Raw genomic sequence first — 10,656 nt, forward strand, 5'->3', positions numbered from 1 at the left:
ATCCCGTGTTGCACCGTCGGAGAGCGTCATCCAAGCATGAGTCTATGATATCCATGTAGTTGACCGGGTCGTCTTCTACTCTTTTCCCTACCCCGAACTTCATCTCTTTGTCTCCGACCCTCAATGTTAATTTCCCATCACTCATATCCACCATTGCTTGAGCGGTGGCAAGGAATGGTCTTCCTAGAATGAATGGTACTTCGGTGTCTTCCTCCATGTCGAGTATGACAAAGTCGGCCGGGAAGACAAAGTCTCCGACTTTTACCAATAAATTATCGGCTTCACCTTGCGGGCTCTTGATACACCGATCGGCGAGTTGTAAGGTCATCTTTGTAGGGCTTGTTTTACCTAGTCTGAGTCGGTCAAACATTGATGCGGGCATAAGATTAATGCTAGCCCCAAGGTCGGCTAGCGCATTGCGTACAGGAGATCCCCCAATGGAGCAAGGGATGGTGAAGCTTCCGGGATCGATCTTCTTTTGCGGGATTTTGTTGAGTAGCACGGCGAAGCATTCTTCACTTAAATTGATCATTTGCAATGTTTCAATCTTCCTTTTGTGAGTGAGGAAGTCCCTCATAAATTTTGAATATTTTGGCATTTTAGTGAGGACTTCCACAAATGGAAGATTGATATGCAATTGTTTTAGTAAGTTTATGAATTTTGTGAATTGCTCGCCGGTCTTTTGGCGAAGTAACCGACCCGGGTAGGGCACCGAGGGGTTCTTGGAAGGTTCGGGATTTGGCGGAGGAGTTTTTTCCTTTTGGGTTGGTGGTGAGGTTGTAGTTTAAATGGGTGGATTTTTGTCGGACGGGGGTAGTGGAGCCACCTCGGGACCTACGGTCCGGTTTCTTAGTGTTATTAGATGTACTTGCGCCTTTGGGTTGGTTTCGGCATTGCTAGGTAGTGCGCCATGTGGTCTCTCGGAGAAATTTTGGGCTAGTTGATTTAGTTGTTTTTCAATATTTTGAATACTAGCTTGTTGATTTCTAAAGTTCAATTCCATTTGTAGGAATCGATCAGAGTTCCTTTTTTCGGTTTTGGAGATGAGGCGTGAAACAGTGTCTTCAAGCCTCTCTCGTCCCCCTAGTTATTGTTGAGATAAATTTTGTGACTCATTTGTTGGTTGTTGTTGAAAGTTTGTTCGTTGGTTTTGGTTTTGTTGGTTACTACTATTTTCGGATTCCCTCCAACCAAGCTTAGGGTGGTTACGCCATCCTTGGTTGTAGGTGCCCGTTGGGGGACCCGACGGCCTAAGCCTATTACCAATGTAGTTTACCATTTCTGTATGATTATCCATTTCTTTCATACAACTCCAATTCTCATGTGGCCCACCACACCCTTCGCAAGCCATAACCGAGGCCATTTTTGCCATTTCTAACTTTTTGATTTTTGAAGATACGGCCTCGATTTGGGCTTGTAAAGAGGTGTCTTCGTCCAATTTATGGGCGCCCAGGGCAATAGATTTTGTGCCTCGGGGGGTGTGTTGTTGAAAGTTGTTTTGAGCAATTTCCTCAATTTGATTATAAATTTCATTTGGGCGATGATTACCTAGGAATCCCCCGGAGCTAGAGTCGAGTGTTTGTCTTGTGTGTGACAACAACCCATTATAGAAAGTGGATACTTGTTGCCACACTACGAGACCATGATGAGGCAATTTCTTAATACCTCCTTGAATCTTTCCCAAGTTTCATATAAGGATTCCCCATCCTCTTGTGAATATGTATTAATTTCAGTCATTAATTTAGCGGTTTTAGAAGGCGGGAAATACTTATATAGAAACTTTTGGGAAAGTTCATCCCAAGTGCTTACCGAACCACTTGGGAGGGTGTTAAACCAAGCGTTAGCTTAGTCTTCTAGTGAAAATGGGAACATTCGGAGGCGGATGGCGTCGTTTGATGCTCCGTTGATCCAAAAAGTATCAAATATTTCCAAAAAGTTGGTAATATGTAAATGGGGATCTTCATTAGCTAGGCCATGGAAGGTTGCAGAATTTTGGAGCATTTGAATCAAATGCGCCCGAAGTTCGAAGTTGTTGGTATCAACATTTGGTGAATTGATGGCGGCTCCATGATTACCTACGGTGGGCCGTAGGTAATCCATCAGGGTACGCTGATCCGCCATTGGAGTGTTGTCCCCCGAAGCTTTCTCTTGATTTTTAGCTTTTAGTCTCTTTCTTATAAAGCGTTCGGGTTCGTCTAGAGGCTCTTTTATGTCTTTATTGGAACTGGAGCTCAGGCACTATGCAGGTGCTTCGACTGGGTTCCAAGTCCTGTGATAAAAACAAAAAGAAATTTGGTCAGAAGTCTCACCACGGCTCGGTGGTCACTGACCACGGCCCGTGGTCGTGGTTCCAGTGATTGTTTTCTGGATCCCAGTTACTGAGGAGTTCAGCACGGCCCCGTGGTGCACTTCCTGGGCCCCGTGGTCACTCTTTTGTAACTCAAAAAAAACAAAAACTGTCAATAAGTTTGCTGGGCACGGCCCGTGTCCGACCAGGCACGACCCGTGAAGAAGTCTTTAGAAACTAAAAATTAAGAAAAATCCTAAAAATAATAGAAAAATAAGTAAAAATAATTAGGCCGTTGACTCCTAACTTTCTTAAAATCCTTGTGTCCCTGGCAGCGGCGCCAAAAACTTAGTGTGTGTTCGGCGTGATATGTTTTTATTGATATTTTAAGCCCATTTTACACTAATCATGTTTTAAATTTATAAAACACCATATTCTACTAACACTAAACACACACTTGGGCAAGTGCACCCATCGTGAGCATAGTATAGCGTTGGTAATATACCGAGGTCGTCCAAGGACACAAGAGCTTTTAGTACCGATTTATCCTCAACGTCTAATCGATCTAAAATTTTTGAGAAAAGATTTTAAAACATAAAAACTAAAAATGCAGAAATAAAAATAAAATAAAACAGATAGACAAGATGAATCACTTGGATCCGACTCTCCTTTTAAGTATCCTTTGATGATTTTTGCACTTTCAAACTTTTTAAGAGATTATCTTAGTTATAGTAGTAGGCCCCTCTTTTGAAGGTGACGTTACCCTCAACCCAGTGGTTTGAGTCAGCAAGGATACTATCCCAAAGGGTCTAAATATTGAAAGATAATTAATTAAGTTATTAATGCGAAAAGTGGTAGGCCGCTATCATGTGGCTGTAGTTTAGTGGTAAGAATTCCACGTTGTGGCTGTGGAGACCTGGGCTCGAAAAAAAGTGATAGGCCCCTCTTTTAAAGGTATCGTTACCCTCGGCTAAGTGGTTTGAGTCAGCAGGCATACAATCGAAGTAGCCGGTTTATTGTATTAATAGTTGTTTACATATGAGGGGATCAAGCCATTCGCACCCCCGCCATCCATTACTAGTGAATATTGAAGGAGGTCCTAGTAAGCTTGACCCAAGTACTTGTAGGATCTATACACTAAACAAGGCAAGGACCTTACTAAACCATTTCCTTAACCCCCGACCAGGTAGCCAACATACCTCTATATAGACCGTAGAGATATGAATCGTGTAAATCTTTTACTTTATATAGACAGTAAAGTAATGCCAAGACACCACGGATAAATGATAAAGAAAATTCACCTTCAACATAAGAAACTAGTTATTAAAGTCATTAATACAAAACCAAATAAAAAGTGCCGAAAGATTAAAAATCAAAAGTAATACATTAAAGACTTTTCTTCACCAAGTGATGTAAGATGCTTAACCCAACATGGCCTTTGATTGGCAAGAACTCTTACTATCAATCTTGGATCCCGAGACTACTACACACACTCTAAGGTGGATGATGGTTGATGGTGGTGGATGTGGGTGTTGTAGTGGTGGTGGAGTGGTGGCAAAGTAGGAGAGTAGTGGTTTGCCAAGGGATGCCTTTGAAGTGAGCCAAGCACCCCTATTTATAGCCTGAACAGAAGCCTGGCCACAGCCCCGTGTCCAGCGGACATGCCCTCATGGCCATCCTTTTCTCTTCCTTCATTAAATGCATTTGTCAACATAGGGCTCCACACGGCCCGTGTTCAGCGGGCATTACGTGGGTAGAAGCGTATCAGTACTACCAAGATTTTGCAAGATTCTGGTATCTTAGTGTTGACCACGCCCCACGCCCCATGCTGAGCTGGGCACGCCCCCGTGGTGGGCGTAGAAGCTTCCACAGCTTTGTCTTTTCTACAGGCGGCTGACCACACCCCCGTGTCCAGTGGGCACGGACCCGTGGTCAGTCTTCTATTTCTTGTTTTTGCTTTTGGGGATGCTGCCGAGGGGTCGGGCATGTCACGTTTATTCCTTTTCTTTGTATTTATGTTGGTTTTGGCTGTAAATTTGTTCCTTTTGCTCGTTTAAGCTCATTTGGTCCTGTAAATTCAAAAGGAAGACAAAAACACACTTTTTCCAACATTAGTACTAAAAAGGCTTAGTTTTATGCCTTATTTGATGTAATTTATATGTTACATTTTGCACACATCAACCACCGAATAAGTATGAGGTTCTATATATAAGCCAAGGAGACAATATATGGAGGTAAGCTCTCAACCAGCATTCACACACACACACTAGAGGCATTAAATACGAAACGTTCTCTGTAGGTTCATTGAATACTCGTAACCTAGAGTTCACACCATTTATTCCAGCCAGATCATCGTGCTAGAATATTGTTTCTTCTCCGACAAGTTTACTTACTCTCACGCCGGAGCTTGGTCATGGACTCCCCTCTGAGGTCCTCCATGACGAGGCTAACAGTGTTCTCTTGTGTAGATCATCTCAAAGACTCCTTTTGGATGCTAACGAGTCTCTATAAACCGGCCCAGTAAGGTAGGGGATTCAACGTTGGTGCTATCAGTGGGACCTTTGTTAGCAAAGGTATCCAAACAAGAACACTCACATTCAAAAAAGTCTTTCACTAGAGACAACCTTGCAAGATGACTTTAAGATCACTCAGACGGCTGAGAAGCAAGTCTCAGTTGAAGATATCACTGATGAGTTTGAGAACATCACGGGTTCGGAAGAACTATTAACAAAAAAGACCAACATAACCCCTGATTTTGTATCAAAGCATAAAGATGTGTTACTTAGACAACTTGACCATCTGGAAAAAATGGAAAAGTTAGAAAGTCTTAGATCAAACTCATCTTTGACACACCCCAGAGGGAGGGTAATACCTCCTCCCGTGATGGGAGACCAACCCAGACCCTCTAGCTACCTTCATGGTTGTGTTTAAGCAAATGACGTAAGTAGGAAAAAGAAGATGACAAAAAACAGGAGGGACCGTAAGCACGACCAGAGCAAAGGTGGCGATGCCCTAGACAAACCCTATTTACCCAAAGACCTTGTAGAGGTATCCAAGTTTACTAGATGAATAGCCGAAGCGCCGCTACCACCAAAACTCAAGCCTCCAAACAATGTGGATAGGTACGATGGAACCAAAGACTTAAGGGCCATCTACATGCCTTCAGGGGAGCCGGTCAGGTAGGCAGATGGTCCATACCTACATGGTACCACATGTTTCTGCAGACCCTGACCGAGGGAGCCCGTCTCTGGTTTGACAGCCTCCCGGCTGGAAGCATAGATAGTTATGAGGATTTGTGTGAAAAATTCCTGAGAAACTTCAACCAGCAGAAGAGGGTGATTAAGAACCCAAACGAGATCATGCACATCCTTCAAAGAGATAATGAACGGGTGAACCAATACATGGAAAGGTTCATTAAGGAGAGTATGAACATTAAAGATGTCACACCCCCAAAAAATCCACACGCGGAGTGCCACCGCTTGGGAGCGTGACATGACCAGGATCAAGCCATCAATCATATCAAACATAGCATTTAATAATAGAAGTAATTAATATAAATCATCATGACATGATTGATGTTCCAAAACCAAACATCGTTTAAATAGCGGAAGCATAGTATGTAATCTCAAAATAGTTATAAGTTCAGAATAAGTTCGTGATCCGTATCCCACAACGACCTGCTCCTCCTTGTGCAAGCTCCATAATGTACCTAAGGTCCTGCAAGGCATGCAGCAAATAATCAACAAACTAGTTGAGCGAGTTCACAGAAAGTAAGTTCATAACATAGTGCATAAGTATAGCTAGTGGGGGCTTCCCATACTAGTGTGTACTAAAGGTGGGGGCTTCCCAAACCTTGTGTTCATATTACTGGTGGGGGCTTCCCATGTTTATCCTGGCTAATGAGGGCTTCTCATTAACGGTACTTACTAGACTAACTTCCGACCATGTGTTCTTCTTTACCGAGAACAGGAAAACGTACAGGGTCACGTAGGCTTTACGTGACGTGCCCTTCCCCGAGGACAGTGGTACGCGTGGGGGCTACGTAGGCTTTACGCAGCGTGGCCTTCCGACCTGGAAGCCAGTGGATGGTATTGGGTTACGTAGGCTTTACGTAACGTGTCCTCCCGACCCGGGAGACATATGGCAAATACTGGGTTACGTAGGCTTTACGTAACGTGTCCTGACTAACCCGAGGACGATGGTCTATAGTCTAGAGAATGCGTAAGTACGAGTAACCATTCCATATTCAACATATCCAACCCAATTCCCAACCCGGGAATCCCATGCCTTGGCTGTGTGAACTCACCTTGGTTTGCTCGGCAGATACACAAGGGAAAGAGGGTTCTTGAACTAATAGTGGTCAACCACGTCCTATCATGGTTATTATGCAAGTCAGGTTCGTATATAGCACGTTTGTATCACGTATGGTATCGAGTATGATCATGGCAATTCACATAAACGTATCAGCAGTTCATATCAAGTAACGAGTCCAAGTAGTCGGCCCAATTAACATAAGCAGTCCAATAAGCAACTATGTAAACAAGTCCAATAACATAACAGTCATAAGATTGGGCCCGTGACAGAGTAGGCCCAAAACAGTGTTTGTGCATAGCCGGTCTCGAGTCGCAACGGGGGATCTCGAGTCGCAACCGGAGATTACGAGTCGCAACAGCTGGTTACGAGTCGCAATGGTGATCTCGGTTCATCATGGTCTGGTTACGAGTCGCAACCTGACTCGCAACCATGATTGCGGCTCGTGCTGCTGTGTCGGTGTGAGGTTTCGAGTCGTAATCGGAGGTACCGACTCGTAACCGTGCGTGTGTACTGGTTTCCTGATTTCATGCAATTCAGTTATACACATTTATGCAAATCAATTATCAGTTTCCAAAATTCAAATCACTAACAGTTTCTATCCGGGAACTTTTTAGATCAAACAGGGAAAATCAACGCTAATCCTTATGAACCCTAGCACCAAATATATATGAACAATTTAACAATCATGAAACCGTTTTATAAACATCAATCAATCATATGAACAAATCCGAAATTCTGGACATAAGCATCTAAAAATCAACTATCTCATAACAATTAAACTAACAGAACATGATATCCGGGTTAACATCTATTCGGTTTCACATCTACCATACCATTCGATACCTATGAAACTATAACCGGTTAACAAGCATTCGGTTAACATTAATCCAGAAACAAATCCGATTTATATGCACATAAGAATCACATATATGCATCATAACATCAAACCAAATCATCATCAACATGCCGAGCATATATAACACACATCAATGGATAACATACTAACCGGTTACGAGTAAAGAGGTGTGATCCGAACAAGAGGATGATCGGATGGTCTTGTGCCGTCGGGTCCTAAGCAAGCCGAGAGAGAGAGCAAGTACTTCTAGGGTTGTGTGTGTTATGTGTTTGTAACAATAATGAGAATCAAACCCTTACCAAAAGGTTTTGGTGTTTGCGAGTGGGGAGTGGGCCGAGCCCAACTCGGTTATCAAATGGAGTCCGATTTCAAGGTGTGGCCCAAACGGGCTTGTGTGACCGGTTAGCCTTGTGCGATCGGGTTTTAGTGTGTGGTTTGGGCTCGTGCAAGACATAACATACACACATAATGCACATAAACATCATACATTCATTAGCACCAAAGTTTGTAAAATCATAACACGTTCACGTATGTTACACAACGATAGGTCTAAAGTTCGAGTTGTCACATTATCCCCAACTAATTGGAAATTTCGTCCCGAAATTTGGTATGCACTCACTGAGGAAGCTAGGTAGACTGTATTGTTCACTGATTTTCCTGGGGTGTCACATCCTCCCCCCGTTGATCTGGAATTTCGTCCCGAAATTCCGAAGTAGTAGCTTCAGCCTCAGTAGTGGTAGCATTGGTTTCGAATAACTGGGGGTACTTTTCTGTCATCCTGTCTTCGCGTTCCCAGGTGTACTCTGGGCCACGTTTGGAGTTCCAACGAACTCGAACAAGAGGGATTCTCTTGTGTTTGAGGACCTTCACATCCCGGTCCGTAATTTCTACTGGTTCCTCGACGAACTGCAACCGCTCGTCGATAGTGAGTTCTTTGAAAGGAATGATGAGGTTTTCATCAGATAGGCACTTCTTTAAGTTCGATACATGAAAGACATTGTGAACTGCCCCGAGTTCAGCTGGTAGGTTCAACTTGTAGGCTACCTTGCCAATCTTTTCTATGATTTCAAATGGTCCGACGTACCGCGGATTTAGTTTGCCCCGTTTGCCAAAACGAACCACACCCTTCCAGGGTGAAACTTTCAATAAAACCCGGTCCCCGACCTCAAATTCCAATGGCTTTCTACGCTTGTCCGCGTAGGCTTTCTGACGGTCGCGTGCTGCCGCCATGCGTTGTCTTATTTGTGCAATCTTTTCTGTGGCGTCCACTACAATCTCTGGACCCGTAATCTGACTATCCCCCACCTCTGCCCAGTAGAGGGGTGACCGGCATTTACGCCCGTACAATGCCTCGAATGGTGCGGCTTGTATGCTGGTGTGATAACTATTATTATACGAGAACTCCACCAAAGGGAGATGCTTTTCCCAGCCGTTGCCGAAATCGATAACGCATGCCCGAAGCATGTCTTCGAGAGTTTGAATCGTTCGCTCAGACTGCCCATCGGTCTGAGGGTGAAATGATGTGCTCATGTCTAGTCGTGAGCCAAAGGATTTATGCATCGCTTGCCAAAGTTCTGACGTGAATCGTGCATCGCGATCCGAAATGATAGATGTGGGCACTCCGTGCCTCGAAACAACTTCTTTAAGATAGACGTCTGCGAGAGTGGAGAACTTATCCGTTTCCTTTATAGGTAGGAAGTGTGTAGACTTGGTGAGTCGATCCACGATGACCCATATGGTATCATTCCCACGCTGGGATCTAGGTAGGCCTGTAACGAAATCCATGGAAATTTCTTCCCATTTCCATTGAGGTATCTTAGGCTGCTGAAGTAGGCCAGCTGGTTTCTGATATTCGACCTTGACTCTCGCACAGGTCAAGCATTTTCCAACGTATGTAGCGATGTGGGCCTTCATGCTAGGCCACCAATAAGTAGTGCTGATGTCGTGGTACATTTTATCCGACCCTGGATGTACCGAGTAGCGAGACTTGTGAGCTTCATCCATTACAAGTTTGCGTAGACCGCCATAAAGTGGGACCCAAATACGCCCCGTTACATAGTAGGCGCCGTCTGCCTTCTGTTCCATCTGTTGTCGTGAGCCGCGTAAGGCTTCAGCCTTGACGTTTTCAGGCTTCAATGCTTCTACCTGAGCATTTCGTATCTGTGCTGGAAGGCTAGACTGAATCGTAAGCTGTAGCGCTCGCACGCGCTTCGGTAAGGTGTCCTTTCGACTTAGAGCGTCAGCCACAACATTGGCTTTGCCTGGATGGTACTTGATAGCGCATTCGTAATCGTTAAGTAACTCGACCCATCGTCGTTGACGCATGTTCAAATCCTTCTGCTTAAGAATATGCTCGAGACTCCTGTGATCGGTGTAAATCGTGCACCTGGTACCGTACAGGTAGTGTCGCCATATCTTAAGCGCGAAAACAACAGCTCTCAGCTCTAAATCGTGCGTCGTGTAGTTCCGTTCATGAATCTTGAGTTGACGAGAGGCGTAAGCAATAACCTTGTCGCGCTGCATTAACACACATCCCAGTCCCCGAATGGATGCATCACAATATACCACGAAGTCATCTGTGCCCTCTGGCAATGAGAGGATAGGTGCACTGCAAAGTCTATCCTTTAGGTGCTGAAAAGCAGTCTCCTGGGGCTCTCCCCAGCGATAGGTAACACCCTTCTGTGTCAGTAACGTAAGCGGCTGAGCAATCTTCGAAAAGTCTCTAATAAACCGTCTGTAGTAACCTGCCAGACCCAAGAATTGGCGTATTTCTGTCGGCGTACGCGGTGCAGGCCAGTTCCTGATCGAATCTACCTTGGATGGATCGACATGGATCCCATCCTTGTTCACTACATGGCCTAAGAAGTGGACTTCACGAAGCCAGAAGTCGCATTTAGAAAGCTTGGCGTACAATTGTTCCTTCCGAAGAAGTTCCAATATCAGGCGAAGATGTTGCTCGTGTTCCTCCCGACTCTTGGAGTAAATCAGAATGTCGTCGATGAATACTATGACAAACTTGTCAATATAGGGTTTGCACACCCTGTTCATAAGATCCATAAATACAGCAGGCGCGTTCGTTAACCCGAATGGCATGACGAGAAACTCGTAGTGACCGTAACGAGTTCTGAAGGCTGTCTTGGAGACGTCCTCATCCCGGACTCTCAGCTGATGATACCCTGACCTTAAGTCTATCTTCGAA

The 10,656-nt window shown here is 44.5% G+C and overlaps 1 non-coding gene across 1 annotated transcript; it reads left to right on the plus strand.

Moving 5' to 3' along the window:
- Positions 1-1,637: 1,637 nt before the first annotated feature.
- Positions 1,638-1,743, plus strand: LOC118489819. Its single transcript, XR_004887833.1, has one exon. It is a non-coding gene; the product is annotated as a small nucleolar RNA R71 (small nucleolar RNA).
- The last annotated feature ends 8,913 nt before the right edge of the window (positions 1,744-10,656 follow it).

The sequence above is a fragment of the Helianthus annuus genome, chromosome 2, assembly GCF_002127325.2.
Source record: "Helianthus annuus cultivar XRQ/B chromosome 2, HanXRQr2.0-SUNRISE, whole genome shotgun sequence".
In the NCBI taxonomy this organism is placed as follows: Eukaryota; Viridiplantae; Streptophyta; class Magnoliopsida; order Asterales; family Asteraceae; genus Helianthus; species Helianthus annuus.